Source organism: Peromyscus maniculatus, chromosome 11, assembly GCF_049852395.1.
Source record: "Peromyscus maniculatus bairdii isolate BWxNUB_F1_BW_parent chromosome 11, HU_Pman_BW_mat_3.1, whole genome shotgun sequence".
NCBI classification, from domain to species: Eukaryota; Metazoa; Chordata; class Mammalia; order Rodentia; family Cricetidae; genus Peromyscus; species Peromyscus maniculatus.
The window spans coordinates 52863653-52877260 of record NC_134862.1 but is presented as its reverse complement, the minus strand read 5'-3'; the positions used below and the strand labels follow the sequence as shown (position 1 = coordinate 52877260).

General features: G+C 37.5%; 1 long non-coding RNA gene across 2 annotated transcripts in view; it reads left to right on the top strand.

Moving 5' to 3' along the window:
• LOC143267716 (uncharacterized) overlaps positions 1-13022 on the top strand; it is a 231557-nt gene extending 218535 nt beyond the window's left edge. For both annotated transcript variants that reach the window (XR_013043141.1, XR_013043140.1), the window contains one exon: positions 12572-13022. This is a non-coding gene — a long non-coding RNA (uncharacterized LOC143267716). The remainder of the gene's footprint in view (positions 1-12571) is intronic.
• Positions 13023-13608: the final 586 nt, after the last annotated feature.

Below are 13608 nucleotides of genomic sequence, written 5' to 3'. Positions count from 1 at the left end.
AAGATGGCTAGACCATGTGCATGGTCACCAGGTGTTTGGGATGGTCTATACTTGGCTGTACTGGGGGGAGGTCTTTTGCTCTACCTCTTGGCATTCCTTTAAAAGTCCTTTAGTACAGACAGAAGGGTTTTGACCCAGGCCCTCCTGAGGCTATCCTGTGTTTTCTGTCTCTCTCCTCTATATTTCTATCTACATATTTTTTATTTCTGCCTGCTCAAGACTACCCTAGGAGGGGGAAAGGGAGCTTGTCTCCCTCACATATCTATATTAATCAATCTCAAATTGGTATCAATATACATAATTTGTATACAATATACAAAAATTCAATCCAATGTAAAATATTTAAAACTAGTAGTTGCCTTCTAAAAGTAGATTCAATAATTTACCTTTTTATCCTATTGTATTTATATTCTCTCTTTTTTCTTTTCAGAGTAGATTCAATAATCTATCTTCTACTGACACATACGTGTGCACACTCACACACACACACCACCACCACCTACTACTACTACTACTAAATAACATTGTCTAATGTATAAGTTGTTAAAGTAATATACAGCAAAGAAACCATTGGGAAAAATGATAGCCTATAGTTAAAACTGCTGAATGGATTGGAATAACTAGTAAAACTTATACAAAGGTATAAAAGATAACAAGTAAAATCAAGCTGTGCTTAGGATGCTGGAAACATATCCACTTATCAGTGATACCTTAGGTATAAATATTGTAGCTCATTTAAAAACATTAAATGAGGTCAACCCTAAATACTTTTTTACTTATAAAAGACATCATTGGAACTTGAGATAATAGAAAAGTTTGAAGTAGAGAGATAGAGAAAGCTGAGAAAGTGGAAAGAAAGTTGATGTGAACTATTAAAACATTTTAAAATATAGTTTTTAAATAAGAAAATGAAAGTAATGTATTCCATACTAATGAAGGACTCAGATCTTGGTGAAGTTATAATGCTAAGTGAATAGACACCTAATAATAGAAATAATAGAAAGCAAAAATGACAGCATAAAGAAAATAAGCCTTTCACTATCATAGTGGGAGACTAATTAATACAAATTGTCTCTTTAATTGTTAAATTAAGCAGATGATATGTCAGACTATAAAAAATTGGAATGTCACAATTAAGAGCATTGATCCAGTAGACACAAAGAAGACTCTAACAGCAATAGGAGAATTATATGTACTTTAATGCAAACAGGAAACATTTGCATAAATGGACCATTTAGGAGGCCATTGGCCTTTTCCATCAATGCACTTCAGAGACCAAAGATTATGAACACTACAATCTCTTACCACGATGCACTTAGGACAAGAAGCTATCATAAAGATAACTTAAAGCTCCCATGGCAGAATATGATGCTTATTATCTTTCAGCAGCCATTGCCTGCTTTATCTTTCAGGTCTGGCACTTGCTAAAGTGTGAGTAGAAACATGATTATTCTGTTTGCCATGAACTTTGGGAATGGGAATGTGTGGTGAGCTTCCTGATGAAATGTCTTACAGAAGGAATGGCTCTTATTAATTGTTTTTCACGGACCACACCCACATCCCAGGATGCAAATATACTATTGGAAAGTTAGCTTTCCTTGCAAAGGAGGGGCAACAACACCCTAGGAGTGAAGGAAGTTCATCTCATTGCAGTATGGCTGCTTCATTGCTACTTTCTATTACATTGCTATTACTGTTACAGATCCCCGTGTACATGAAAATTAAAAAATACAGACCTGGGTATGGTGGTGCATGCCTTTAATTCAAGAACTTTGGAGCCAGAGGTAGGTAGACCTGAATTTGAGGCCACACTAGTGTACAAAATGAGTTCCAGACCAGTGAGACCCTTTCTGAAAAAACAATGAGACAAATAACACACACACACACACACACACACACACACACACACACACACACACACACACTTTTATCCATTTCACTAGTTAAAAAAAAGTGTTGAGAATTTACAGAACTGAGGAGTAATAGTATGCATTTTTTTCTTGTGTGTTTTTGTTGGTGCATGCTTTATGGATTGCTGCTAACATATTGCCAAGGTGGGAATTTAATCTGAAATGCTTCAGTAGTACATGAAAAAAAGCCTGTGGTTTAATCAACTAGACTTGCGTAGAAAGAAAACCAGAATAAATTGAAGGAGAGAAGTGGGGTAAGTAGGAAGCAAAAGCAAAGAAGGGTCGATAAACACAAAAGGATTCCTTTAAACATACTATTGAAAGCTAAGCAGGCTAAACGGCGCCAAGACAAAGAGGAAGCGTGTGGCAATTTAGGAAGAAAGAAGAGCTTGTTGAGTAACTGTGCTAGAGTTAATGATAATAAACCCATTGAATAACTTTATGTAGAGAATTTGAAAACTTAGGCTGAAATAGAGTCAAATTTGAATTTAATTTCACAGAGTGGGAGAAGCTTGGGTCAAGGCTCAGGATTAGATTCTGGTGTCATAAGACTCCACACACATATGACTGAGAGATGCAGCCACCCTTCCAAGACTATGTCCCTCTCAATGAGCCTTCCTAGGTCATGGGCCATTTTGATTTATCCTATTGATCGTGATGTTCATGCTGACCACTGATAATTTGATTGAGATGTTAATACCTATGAAGCCTGAGACTAATTATAAATTGTTGATTGGTTACTCTTTCATAAAAATTGTTTCACGGGAGAGGCAGCATGAAATTATGTAATCATTCCTTCCCTCTCTGAGCCTTGAAGGTGTTTGTTAACACAGTGCTGGAGTCTGCTACTTTATCCAGTAGTTTAAGTTATTACAGTAATTTCCTTGTCCCAGTTGACTGTTATCTGGTTAGTCAGCAGGGTCTGAACTAAGAGGATGAAGAGGTGCCTGGGGAAACTTGTAGGAGGCTCCTACTCTCAGGGTTATAGATCAGAGTGCTCCTTCAACCCCAACACCAAATCCTGAGATTGTGGTTTGTTTGCAATCTCCCTTGGCTCTCTTGACTTTGTGCATTAAATTCAGTGGCCCTTCAACTTGTCAACTTCCTTCTTAGAGAATGAAAAATGTGGACATTATTTTTGAATACATTACTTGATTAAACCCTGTATCAATTTCCCATTTGTTCTACATTTGTATATGTATATCATTCCATTTGGACTCAAGCATCTGTGCTTGGTGGCCCCACATGCATAGACCTCTCTTCAATTTGAGCTCCCATGCCTCATGCCAAGCATCTGCTGCGTTCATTCATTCTTAAACTGAAGAAGTTCCCAACACCAAACGTCCTTTTGCATGAGTTCTCTCTTGTTTCTGCTCATGTGCTGGCCTGCTGCGATTAGATTATCTCTACTGTTCTCTTGGCTGGAGTTCTGATACCTTTCTGGAGCCATTGCCACTTGTGAATTATCTCCTAAACTAGAAGGGCTTTTCATAACATGCTGGACTAGATGCATTCATTCTTCTATTGAACTCCATGGATGTCATCCTCAGCTTGGTTGGGACCAGTAGTAGTTAATCTTGATTTCCAACTCAACTGAACGAAGAAGTATCTGGGATATTACTAAAACATCCCTTTGGGTATGTCTGTGAACAGTTTTCAGAGAGGATTAATTGGAGGAAGAGAGAGACCTACCTGAATGCTGGTAAATGATCCATTAGGCTTGATAGTGCTGATATTCACTCTCTGCTTATTAGCCATCATGATATGGACTGCCCTACTGTAACCATTGCCTCCATACAAACTTACAAACTTACACTTAAACTTTTGAAATGCTGGTCAAAATAAATCATTCCTTATGTCAGGCATCCAGTCACAGTGACAAGAACACTATTTATAACCTGGGCTCTCACACTGGGGTACCTCTTCATACCACTTGGCCCCATTTGGTCAGCGCTCCCTGCTAGATAACATTACTAATTAACTAATTACTCACTAATTAATTACTCACATTACTAATTAATCACTCACATTACCTCTTACTCAAAGTCTGATGCTTCAAGCCAGATCTCTGCTCTATAAATGCCTTTCTCTGCTGTCCAGATTCAGCCAGCCTCCCTTTTACCAATGTGGGTACTTCTTGTCTCAGGGCCTTGAGTACTGAGTTATTCCAAGATGGAGAAAGGAAGGAAAGAAAAATGGAAGAGGGGTGAACTTTACTTCTCTCTTCCACCATCTGAATAAACTGTTAGCAAACTCTGAAGAAAACAGAAAAACACAGGCAATCCATCATATATATAGATGCAAAAATCCTAAATGAAATATCAGAACTCAAACCCAAATGACATTTTAATAGGACACATAAATATATTATGACCAAGTTGGATTTATTCTAGAAATTCAATATTAATATGATATTAGAACTGGAATCAGTGTAATGTGTCCTATTCAAATGATAAATGATGGAAATCTTATAGTCTTAATAGTATTTGAAATGAACTCAATGTGTTTCCTTAATAAAGTTCAGAAAACGAAGAGTAGATGCCAAGGTGCTTTGGAGTACAATGTTGAACCTGTTCCTTCTGGAAGCAAGAATTAGACTAACATGCGGTACTTTACACATTTTCATATGGGAGATGTTAACCAGTGTCATAAAAGTCATGGCCTAGGACATATATTCTGAGCTTTTGATATTTAAAATATGTCTTAAAATGTTGTTTCTCTAAAAAATAATGTAAGTAGCTGGGCATAGTGATGCATACCTTTAATCTCAGAACTGAGGAGACAAGGGCAGGTGAATCTCTGAGTTTGAGACCAGTCTGGCTTACAAAGCAAGTTCCAGGATAGTTGGGGCCACATAGTGATACCATGTCTCAAAAAACCCACCCACATAATAATAATAATAATAATAATAATAATAATCAATAATGATATAAGCAGGCAGGTAGTGAAATTGATGATAGACACAAATTCTTTGTCCCTACTTTGATCTAATACTCCCTTAGTCTGGGCTGGCCTTAGGTGATATTCCTGACCAAAATATGGTACAAGTGATGGAACAGGTTTCCCCAGGGAAGGCCATAGGACATCCGAAGAACTTGGTCCAGCCGGGTGGTGGTGGTGCTCGCCTTTAATCCAAGCAACTGGGAGGCAGGAGCAGGTAGATCTCTGAGTTCAAGGCAGGCCTAGTCTATGGAGTGAGTTCTAGAATAGTCAAAGGTACACAGAAAAACCATGTCTCAAAAAAGAAAAAAAAAAAAGGCCAACCAACTAACCAACCAAACAAACAAACAAACACCCCCCCACCCAAAAAAAAAAAAAAAAAAAAACATTGGCCCAGGCTCCTGGAACACTGATTCTGAAAACCCTGAGCCACAAGATAAAAAGTCTCTCTTATAAAAGATATTCCATACTGAAGAAGCTAAAGATTCAAACTTATCTCGTGTACAACTTGCATGTTCTGGTGCTAGCCACAGATGGGAATGAGGCCACATCACACCTGTGTGAGATGTTACCTCTCTAAGCTGAGTCCTACTTCATAAATTGTGTTGTAAGACAATCGTTGATCTGAGCTCTGCCTAAATTGTTGACCCATAGAACAAACCTAGTTAAAAGGTAGTTGTTTCAAACCACTAATTGTAAAGTGTGTTTTTTTTTTTTTTTTGCTAGAGCTAACCAGTATATAAGTGTAACAAATATCAAGTATAGAAGCTAGAGATTTAGGGATATACATATTTTTTTCTTTTACATTTTTATCATTTTTTAATTTATTGCTCTTTAACTTTACTCCTTTTCTTACTGTCTCTGTAGATTTTCATGTTTTTAAAAAAATCTTGCTTACTCAGCTTGGCTGGATTATTTTTCATGTTATTGCAGTAGATTATAATTATTATTCTAGAAATATAAATGTATTTGTATTTAAATTCATTCCTCCCCAAGGCTTCAACCTAGAGTTTAATAACATCTCTTATTTAAAGTTGTATTCGCAAGCTTTACAAACTAATTTAAATTATTTCTAACCTGAGAAATTAATTATCTGTAGGATATACTACAGATGGATTTGTTGAGATAAATATGTTTTTGATTACGTGTGTAGAATCTTCAGTGTGTTGACCTCTCTGTCAAATGATTTAACTGAGTATATTATTAACAAATTTCCTTTAAAATATTAAGTACTCAAGCAAAAATAATGCATGGCAAGTTTTGGAGTTTAGGAAAAAGAACAATGTTTATTTTAACTTCTAAAGTTATGATAATTTTTGAGACAGGGTCTTGCTATTTATTCATGGCTCACCTGGGACTATACAGACCAGGATGGCCTTGATCTTGAATCAATGTTTTTGTATTTATGACCCAAGTGTTGGGATTACAGTGTGTACCATCATGCCTGGTTTACTTAAATTTCTTTAACATCTTTAGAATAGTTGAAACATAAAAATGACTTTCTGGGACCATTATGAGACTCATGATTACATGGAAATACTCCAAAATTATTCCTGGAGCAGAGTTGGTTATAATAATTGGTCAGCTAAATCCTTGATGTGATCTGTGCAGTCTGGCATAGAGTAGCCCACATCTGAAAGCCCAGGCTTTTGGGCTGTAGTGCCTTCTGTGATATGTTTTGATTTGGGGTTCCAGAAGGGGAAAGGATTTCCCTCATTTTATTATCTATCACATGAGGAGGTTAGTTTAGCACTGGATGCTTACCATTAGTTCGATGAAACACCATGACCACAAACAACTTTGAGATGAGAGGGGTTTTTGGCTTATACATCATGCATGAGTCACAGTATATTAAGGAAAGCCAAGGCTGGAGCTCAACATGGCAGGGACCTGGAGGCAGGAGTTGATGTAAAGGCCATGGAAGAGTGCAACCTAATGGCTTGTTCCTCATGCTTTGCTCAGCCTGCTTTCATGTAGAGTCAAGGACCACCAGCCCACAAGGAGTTGGGCCCTCCCACAAAAGCTCTACAGGCTTTACTGCAGCCCAATCTTAAGAAGGCATTTTCTCAATTGAGGTTCCTTCCTCTCAGAGGACTCTTGCTAGTGGAGAGTTGACATAAAACTTGCCAGCACAGGATACATCGGAAGAACCAGCCAATGTTCTCAATGGGTGAGTCATGTCTCTACCCCGCCTTTTTTATTAATTTTGGGGGGGGCAACTTTACTGGATAGCCCTCATTAGTTTGATTGTAAACATCTGATCTTGCTCTTCAGCCTCCTAAGTGCTAAAAGTACAGACATAATCTACTTCATCTTGATGGGTATCTTACTCTTAATTTTCCTCTAAAGGTGTTAGGTGTGTTTGTCCTAAATTCCACTAAATGTGGATAATACAATTTTATTTTTTAATTAATGCAACTATTTTAGTCAAAATATTTGAAAATATAAAACTTATTTCAAAAGTCTCCCTAACAGACTTTTTGCTCCATGGAGTAAATACATCTTACAAAGTTATAAGTCACTTTCCATAGTTTCATAAATCAAAAATTAAAAATTAGAAGTAGAATGTCCATCAAAAGATCCCCCAGTATATAACCTGACATATAATTTTTAAACTCTCTTAATTATGCTTTGCATTCTCTTTGAGCTTTCATTTAATTTTTACAGCCTTTCCTTGATTACATAAGGACAGTTTAATTTCTTAACTGTGTGTAAAACTGTTTTTTCCATACTTGCAATTAACTAAAAGCTTCAAAAGCTTAAGTTTCCTGATGCCCCACTTCTCAGATACTTTGATTAAAGATTTCCAACTGATTTTAAAGAAAATGTTACCAATGTTTAGGTCAGTAATGTAGAAAAAAATTCAAATACATAATTTGATGGACAAATTAGTTCCCCTATGGTTCAATTACTATTAATTGGGTTTATTATATTCAGCAGGAAAAGAAAGCCTGTCCTGTCCTGCTGGGGTATATTTTTGTATCAGCTTCATTAAGAACATTTTGTAGTTTAGATACTCTACCTCAGGAATTAGCACGCTGATTCTGCAAAGAGCCAAAAAAATCAATATTTTAGACTTTGTGGTCTATACATTCCCTGTGGAAACTAATAATCTTTGCTGCTGCACTGTGGCAGTGCCCATCAGGCAATAGTAACTAAATCCCTTTGATGGCTATGTTTCCTGGGGTGACCATCCCAAAAACTAACCCTACTTGAGGCTTAAATCAACAGAAGTTTCCTGTCTCAGTGAAGCTGGGCGTTTTAGGTGGAAGTGTCAGCAGAGGTCGCTGCTTTTGTGACCGTGGAAAGAGAGTCAGGTTCAGTCTGTAGCCTACACAGTTATGACTGCTGATAGTCTTGGGCATCTTTTGCCTTGTGAAGCACAATTCCCATTTCTGCCTCTGGTGTCACATGGTGTTCACCTTGTAGGTCTGTCACTGCATCTGTGACTTGGTATCCAAATTCCATCTTAAAAGGTTACCATCTAATGAGATTGGGACCATCCTCATCCAGGATGGCTTCATCTAAACTCATTACATATATTGTGTTTGGGATTAGGGTTTGAACATATCTTCTTAATTAGTTCAGTTCTATCCACTGCACTGTGTTCCAATAAAATGTTTATAAAATCCAATGAAAGGACAGTTTGGGGGTTGTGAGCTGCTGATGGTTGATCTTTCCTTTAAATGAACTTAAAATTAAATTGTACATTGTCAGAACTGCCTTCCCTCTTGGTAGAATGTTACAGTTGAATTGAATGTTATTACTTATTATATAGACAGTATAAACAATCTGATGGTCTGTTTATTCATAAGTTACTTAATTTAGTGAGAGCAGTAATCACCAAAATTTGTATTCACATTTTTTGTAATAAATACTTCTACATGTATCTTTTAACTGAATTATATGAGTGTTAATAGTTTAAAATGTTATATCTTTCTATAGATCGAATCTCCAAAACATTTTCATTTCATGAATTAGATTAAGAAATTGAATCATGATGAAAATTAAGTGACTTTTAAAAGTCATGTATTGACAATTGTATAAAATTGGCATTACTGAAGGTATGAAGAATTAGACTTTTGCTAGATTATGTACAAGAGAAATGGCAGATGCATATGATCACATTTGGAGGAGAGACGACTCAGCAGTTCAGAACACGTACTGTTCTTAAAGAGGACCCGAGTTCAGTTCCCAACATTGGCATAGCAGCTCAAAACTGCCTGTTTCTCCAATTCTGGTGGATCTGGAGTACCCTTCTCACTTCCATGGGTACTACATTCGTGTAAACACACACACACACACACACACACACACACACACACACACACACACACACACACAGAGAGAGAGAGAGAGAGAGAGAGAGAGAGAGAGAGAGAGAGAGAGAGAGAGAGAGAGAGAGAGAGAGTTAAAAAACGAATTTTTTAAAATATTAGCTGGGTGGTTGTGGCCATTTCCTTAATCCCAGCACTTGGGAGGCAGAGGCAGGCAGATCTCTGTAAGTCTGAGGCCAGCCTGGCCTACAGAGTGAGTTCAGAGACAGCCAGGGGTACAGAGAGAAACCCTGTCATGAAAAACAAAACAAAACAAAACAAACAACAACAAAAAGGAAAATTATCAAAGTTAATGTACAACAGCATTAAGTCTAAATGAAAGAAGATGTGCTTCATAAAATGTTATGTAAATTCATTCTTTGTACTCAAAGGTGTTGAATGAAGCACGGCCTTATTAAAATAGTGACTAGCTTGAGTATTGGTTCTGGTTCTTCATCAGCTTTGTATCTCCAAATTCTCCTGTGGTTGTTGTTAATATTGTTCTTTGGTAGAGGATAAATGCTAATCTTTTTCTAAAAGTAAACCTTAGTCATTAGCTTTCTGTGAAATGCACAGTTAATACTATTTTCTTTTTCATTAATTTTATGTGCTAGTATTTTTTTATTTTTTATTTCCATTACTGGCGCTGGAAAGATTTGTTTAAAAAAGGTACCAACCTCCAAAATGTAGGTTTACACCACACAATACATGATGAAACAACACTATCAAGAGCCTTTAGACTATTTTGTACACATTGTAGTGGGTTCTCTTAACCTCTCATTTCTCATTGACTTTTAATGTATTAATGGCTACTAGTAGCTCTGGTGACTGCATTAATTGTTAGCCCCAGTTTTATGACAAGAAGCACACACCACATGTGTGAGATAGGAGGTAGCTGGTGTGTGTGTGTGTGTGTGTGTGTGTGTGTGTGTGTGTGTGTGTATGTGTGTGTGTGTGTTGGGGGCCAGCATTTGATACAACAGAGTCAAATGTTCAATATGACAGGTAGAAGACGTTAGCACTTGCTGTTTCTATTTCGTTATGTTTGCCTTCAATAAAAAAGGTGGTGTACAATGCCTATATAACTCTAGCTCCAAGAGGTCTAATGTCCTGTTCTCACCTCCATGGGCATTGCTCCCATGTGCACAAACCCATAAACACACACACACACAATTAAACAATAGTTGAAAAAATTTAAAGAAAATAGATGTATAAAGTCCTACAAGTGATCCTGGAACAGGAAGAATTAGCATTTGAAAGAAGCTCAGAAAAGAGTGGGTTGCCTCTTTGTCTTTCAGCTTTTGTTAGACATCCTCTTTCAAGTTTGACTATGTAAAGAAGAGAAATTCATCAAGAGTGAATCCTGAAACACTTAGTGAATGGGATAATGTGAAAGTAAGAATACTTACTGTCCATTGCAGGTGCGCTCTCACACTGTCTGATGTGTTGTAGAAGAGAAAAAATACAAAATAGAATTCTATTATGCCTTTGTGACTTAGTAAAGTCCTGAGAAAATAGTAAACTCTTGCATGAAGACAGAAAATATAGCTTCCATGGGTGCCAGGGCCTAGACAGCCTATTATTATGTCTTAGAGTGGATGGGTAACATGTTGAGCCTATCAGTCATTTAGTTTTTTGAAATTGTGCTGTGGGCTTCACATCTGCATTTAATTATCTCCTTCATGTTATTTAATTTTCTCTAAATTAACTTGCTTAAGTAAATTTCCCTAATTTGTTTCTCCCTCAATATATTTAGCTTGATGTGGATTTAAGAAAAGTTGTGTTCTAGAGACTATACTTAACTGAATCTCTAGAGAAATATAACAGATATGTGGCAGGGGAGTTGTAGTTTTCAAACTCTTTTAATGTTGTAAAGCATCACTTAACATGTTTGTTAAAACTTTAAATTTCTGGCCCCCACTGGTAGCAGAAATTAAAAGTTCAATGGCATCTTGAACTTTTTAAAGGGTGTTGACTTGACCACACCTCCCTTTTTACTTAAAAATGCTTTTTCTTACATGTGACAAATATGTATTGCATTTCTATTTCATATTATGCAATATCCAGGTAAATAGATTAAGGTAGCTCAACTTAAGGGTTCCAGAATAATAGTAAGTTAAGTGTTTAATATGTGACCAAGAAGAAACACAGACATTAAAAACAGAACTATAAGAAAACTTTCCCTAACTTGAATGATCTAGTAATGTGGGAGAGGAGTATGTGTATTCAGAGAAGCAGGTCTCAACCTGTGGTTCTTGATTCCTTTGGGGTCGAATGACTCTTTCACAGGGGTTACATGTCAGAGAGCCTGCATATCAGATATTTATATTACAATTCATAACACTAGCAAAATTGCAGTTATGAAGTAGTAACAAAAATAGTTTTTTAAAATTTTTATTTATTTTCTTTATTTAATTTTTTTCACTTTACATATCAATCACTGTTCCTCCTCCCTCCTCTTCTTCCACTCTCTCCCATCCCACCCCCTTTCACTCCTCATAGGGGCTAAGGCCTCCCTTGGGTAGTCAACACAGGCTGGCATTCCAAGATGTGGCAGGACTAAGTCCCAACCCCCCTGAATCAAGACTGAGTAATGCATTCCAACAAAGGGAATGGGCTCTAAAAAGCCAGTTCATGTATCCAGGATAGGTCCTGGTCTCATTGCCAGGGGCCCCACAAACAGATCAAGCCACACAACTGTCACCCATATTCAGAGGGCCTAGTTTGGTCCCATGCAGATTCCTCAGCTGTCAGTCCAGAGTCCATGAGCTCCCACTAGTTCTGACAGCTGTCTTTGTGTTTTTTTCCATCATGGTCTTGACCCCCTTGCTCCAATAGTCCCTCCTCCCTCTCTTCAACTGAACTCCAGGAGCTCGGCCAAGTGCTTGGCTGTGGATCTCTGCATCTGCTTCCATTAGCCATTGGATGTTGGTTCTATGATGACAATTAGGGTAGTCACCAACCAGAGTACTACTGGGTTTCACTAAAATATGAGTAACTGTATTAAAGGGTTGCAGCATTAAGAAGGTTGAGAAAAACTGATTCAAAGCTTGTATTTTACATTTTTAATGTTGTACATTTAACTTTTAAAATATAAGTTGAAATATATTCAGAAATGAAAAAAGTAGAATAATTGGTTTTCATTTGCAGGCTGTGTGTTCTATTCTTTGTCAGAGGTTAGTGGCCACAGTCTGTTGACCTATGACCTGTCTGTACAGACCTCCAGGTCTCTGTGGTAGGTACTGGAATTAAGGGCATGTGTCATCACACTTGGCTCTGTTCACTAGTGTGACCTTGAACACATAGAGAGCCTGCCTGCTAAGTGATAAGATTAAGCGTGTGTGCTACCCCTGCCTGACTTCTTTGTTTACTTATAATGGCTTTCTTTTTCCTCTGATTCTCCAGGCAAGCTTTATTTATCAAAGCACAAATAAAATATCACCATATTTCAGCACAAATAAAATATCACCACACTAGAGTTCTTCACAAGTACTTGTGTTACCATCAAGAGAGAATTTGGGGGGATACAAATTCAACCTGTGTGTTGCCAAGTCTGAATTGGAGGTAGTTCAAAGATCATGTCTGGCTGTTACTGGAATGGGAGGAGCAAAAATTACTGGATCTGTCTGGAAAGATCTGTACAGGAGAAAGGTGGAAGGAGAACTCGAACAGAGACAGGTAAGTCATAAAAACCCAAAACCTCCAAGCACCTTGCAAAGGACTTAAGATAGAACTTTGGGGAAAACTTTGTAGTTGTGTGAGAACAAAGCATTGACTGAAATGAAAAATAAAGGGGTCAGTGTAGAAATAGCTGAGTCATCAGTCATCTGAGAATGTGACTTGAGATCTGTTTGTTTGTTACAGATGTTAAACTTCTCGATGGTAGTAACTTTCTCATCCTTTGTGTCTGTAACTCCTAGCGCATTTCTATAGATTTTTCTATAGAATTTAAATCTGTCCATAGATTTTTCACTGAGTGCTTTCTAGGTCCTGGAGCAATTAGAATTATCCTTGACCGTCAACTCTGACTCTATGGCATGCAGGGGTGCAAAGCACTCACAACTGTATGTACCAAGCATGGCAGTGGTGGTGTGCTCCAGGAGCATAAGAGCAGTACAAAGGCAGTGGGAGTTTACAATCTGTACGGCCCAGAAGTCTGAGTGCTTCAGAGAAAATAACCTTGAACTTAAGAATGAGTAGGGCTTTGTGAAATGGCCTAGCAGACAGAAATCCTTTTCCTGAATGGGAGACCTTATTACGAGAAGAGTCATGACTTTCTTTCCTCAAAGAGAATGGAAGCAAAGCTGTCTTAAGCATAATGACCTTGTCTGCTATTTGGCATAAAACTGAAGGATGATGCCAGACCTGCAGGAGATGGTGCTATCCAAACTCATGGGAAATGGCACAAGTGTGAACTCGTGCTGGCATTATTTAAGCCAAAG